Raw genomic sequence first — 3,684 nt, 5'->3', positions numbered from 1 at the left:
AAGCACTCCTACCTCACCTCGCTACCCTCCTACTACAATCCAGCCAGCACACTTCATTCCTCTAATATGAACTTTCTCACTATAGTCTCTCATCTATCTCACCACCCATGACTCACTCACATCCTGCCTCTGGCCTGGAATGCCCTCCCTCTTCTTATCTAACAGGCAATTATTTTCCATCCCTTCAAAGCCTTACTGAAGAAACGTCTCCTCCAAGAGGCCTTCCTTGACTAAGCCCTCTTTTCCTTTTCTTCCACTCTCTTTTGCTTCACCTTGACTTGCTCCCTTCGTTCATCCCTCCTCCCAGCCACATAGCCCTTATGTACCTATTTGTAATTTATTTAACATCTGTCTCCCCCTCTGGACTGTAAGCTCACTGTGAACAGGGGATGTGTCTGTAATATCGTTATATTGTACTCTCCCAGGTGCTTAGAATAGTACTCTGCACACAGAAAGCGCTCAGTAAATATGATTGACTGACTCACTCACTCAAATGTAGTGGAATCTAGCGGCAATCTAGTGGAAGAGTTCCAGAAGAAAATACCAAGGCCATTTCGATGAAAATAGCTCAGAAATCAAATGATTTTCAGTAAAGCGAGCAAAATTTATTTAAGGAAAAAAAAAACTTTTAGTTCTCTACGACCATGACAAAAGGAAAGTTATGGAATAGAGGACAAGTTAGAAATGTGTATGCGTGCTGATTGGCTTTCAAGATTGAAGAGAATGGATTTGAAATCACAGCACCACTGAAGAATAGAGCTGTTCACTCTCAACACAGACAAGAGGGGAAACCTAAGTGTTGATAAGACCACTACAATGATTTCTTTAGCCACCTTATACACCAGAGGAAAAGCACCCTTTACAACTCCTACAGCTTTCTACAATTGAGACCGAGGTGCTACCAAGAAGAATTGGTCTGCCCACATATGACTTTCATTTCATTGCCTACTGAAGTAATCAGTGCATTTAGAGTCATGAAAAGCTGCAAAGCTGCCAGATCTGATCTTATGAAATTTAACAGCCAGGAAGGGGTGTGCTGCTTAATCACCTCCACAACCTCTTTCTCAAAATACGAAACACTGTTGAAAGACCACAAGATTTCAAGAATGCTCCCGTTATGGCCACCTTCTAGAGAAAGGGAGAAAGAACAGATTGCTGAAACTATTGAGGGACGTCACTACTTTCTGTTGCTGGCAAAATCCTAGCTGGAAAAACCTCGGCCCAGCTTTGAACCCTCCTACAATCCCACTGCCATTAGAGAGTTATAGTGGGTGCACAGTAGATGTCTCCTCTCAGGGTGGCACCTGGAGAGTTTCTAATACTCTACCAGTCTCGACTATGGGAGGGAGAATCAAGCAGGGGTATATCCATTCCATTCCTAGTTTGGGCAGTGGCTAGCGAGTGGAAGGAAATCTGATACAAGTCAAAGCTCACCTGTGCTGGGCAGCAGCAGCATGGGGGAGAGTCGAGGGTGGACATTCAAATTGACTGTGTGGAAGGAGGCAGTGGTAAACCACTTTCGTATTTTTACCAAGAAAACTCTACTTTTACACTACCAGAAAGATTGCTGATGGAGGTGGGGTGTTCTGGGAGAGATGTGTCCATGGCGTCTCTATGGGTTGGAGAGGACTCGACGGCATAAGATAAGACAGTAGATGTGGTCTGCTCTGGATATTGGGAGAAATGCAGAGACCATTATGGAAGAATAGAACAGGAGGCAGAGGCTATGGGTTCTAATTCCATCTCCATCACTTATCTGCTATGTGACCTTGGGCAAGTCACTTCACTTCTCTGGGCCCCTGTTATCTCGTCTGTAAAATAGGGATTAAGACTGTGAGTCCCATGGGGGACAGGGACAGTGTCCAACCTAATTACCTTGTATCTACCCCAGTGCTTAGAACAGCACTTGTCACACAGTAAGTGCTTAACAAACACCACAGTTATTATTAGTAAAGAAACAAATACAAACGTACAGCAAAGAACACTCTGCATGCACGCAGTGTGGATGGGATTGGCAGTCACTAGCCAGTTTTATCACCCACGCAGCACACACTCTGAGAAAACCTCACCCTCAATAGCTTCCACTTCAAGTAGGAAGGGCTGTTATATTTATACATGTATTGAAGATTGAATGTTATGACTGCCGAAAGGGCCACGTCTGCCTACTCTGTTATTCTGTAGTCTCTCGAGCGCTTAGTACGGTGCTCTGCACTCAGTAAATACCTTTGATGGATTGATTATTGCACATGAATTGTGAGTTCTTAGTCAAATCTACATTTGGTAGGAAATCCATAGCGTAGCATTCTGTTTTCATTAGAGTCACCAAGAATTCTTAGGAAGTTTGCATCGGCACAACTGTGCTATACACTGTCTGCTTTGCATTCTCTTGTCAATATGTGCCACTGCTTACAAAGTCTGTGAGAATATTTTTGAAAGAGAATCAGGAAATTACTTATCAATCTGAAGCACCAGAGAATTATGTGCTGTCTTGACTGCCAAAGCTAAGGGATTTTGAGCAAAAGCACAACATCTGCATGAACTGTAATTCAAAGATTCCAGCTGCTAGAAGATCTTGCAAGCAATGTAAGTAAACACTTTCATATCCCTTCCCAAAGTCAACTTTCTTCAGTCTTTTTGTTTTCTGCACATCAGGACCACCACAATTTGAAATATTTTTGCAATCGTTAGAGCTGTGATTTAACTTTGCTTTTGTAAGGTGTGTCAGGGTTCACATCCCAGAAGGGTCGTAATGAAGTGCCTAGTCTCAAAACACATTACTCACCACCAGCCTGTAATGCAGAGGGGGAAATACCATTCCCTGCAGCTTCCCCTGAGCTTTTGAGAAACTGATTATGAAAACTGCTCTTCTTTGGTAATGTAATATTTTAATTGTTATTAAGAGGCATTTTATATTGAGAGAATGTGGCTCGGAGGCGAACATTTGTGAAAAGAAATAATTAGCAATGAGCCCACACATAAGATGTTTGTGAATATGTTAGGAGTGGGGATTTACCTGAATGAAGGAATGAATCAGTCAGTCAATGAATCGTATTTATTGAGCGCTTACTGTGAGCGGAGCACTGTGCTAAGTGTTTGGGACAGTACAATATAACAATGTAACAGAGTTGGTAGACACATTCAGAATACGGGAGGATGTGACAATTTTCCTAGTAGAGATGAAAAAAAAATGCTAGAATTGTAATTGGAAAGTCAAGTGGTGTAAACAACTAGGTTTGTTGATAATATGAAAGCTCACCTCTTTCATTTGTTGCCAACGTTTAGATTTATTATCTGAGGATTTACTGTGCAAATACTGGAAATGGCTATATATGATTTCAGATAGATAATGCTGCAGTTTATCTGTTCCCTTAAGTATATCAAATGGAGTTGAAGTGGAATATTGCTGTAATGTGGCTTGAAGAATGAATTATGATCTATAATTTACTTTTCCTTAATATGATGCAAAGCAATTTGTTTATTCAGGCAGAAATGCAAGTCAGATTTTGTTTACTACTAAATGAGTATTAATGATAGACCACTGAATGCAAAACATTTCTGGCACCTATAACTAACCAAAAATTAGGATATTTATTTTAATAGACTGTCTCATTTTTCTACCAAAGTAGACATTGCATTTTATGCAGTTTTCCTGCAGCTCTTTTCTAAAGTCTTCCAGCTGCTTTA

The 3,684-nt window shown here is 41.0% G+C and overlaps 1 non-coding gene across 1 annotated transcript; it reads left to right on the top strand.

Annotated features, from left to right (window-relative positions):
* Positions 1 to 1,286: 1,286 nt before the first annotated feature.
* LOC114811751 lies at positions 1,287 to 1,424 on the top strand. The gene has a single exon (XR_003759447.1). It is a non-coding gene; the product is annotated as a small nucleolar RNA SNORA7 (small nucleolar RNA).
* The last annotated feature ends 2,260 nt before the right edge of the window (positions 1,425 to 3,684 follow it).

The sequence above is a fragment of the Ornithorhynchus anatinus genome, chromosome 4 (genome assembly GCF_004115215.2).
Source record: "Ornithorhynchus anatinus isolate Pmale09 chromosome 4, mOrnAna1.pri.v4, whole genome shotgun sequence".
Lineage (NCBI taxonomy): Eukaryota > Metazoa > Chordata > Mammalia > Monotremata > Ornithorhynchidae > Ornithorhynchus > Ornithorhynchus anatinus.
This window is presented reverse-complemented; position numbering and strand designations above follow the sequence as displayed.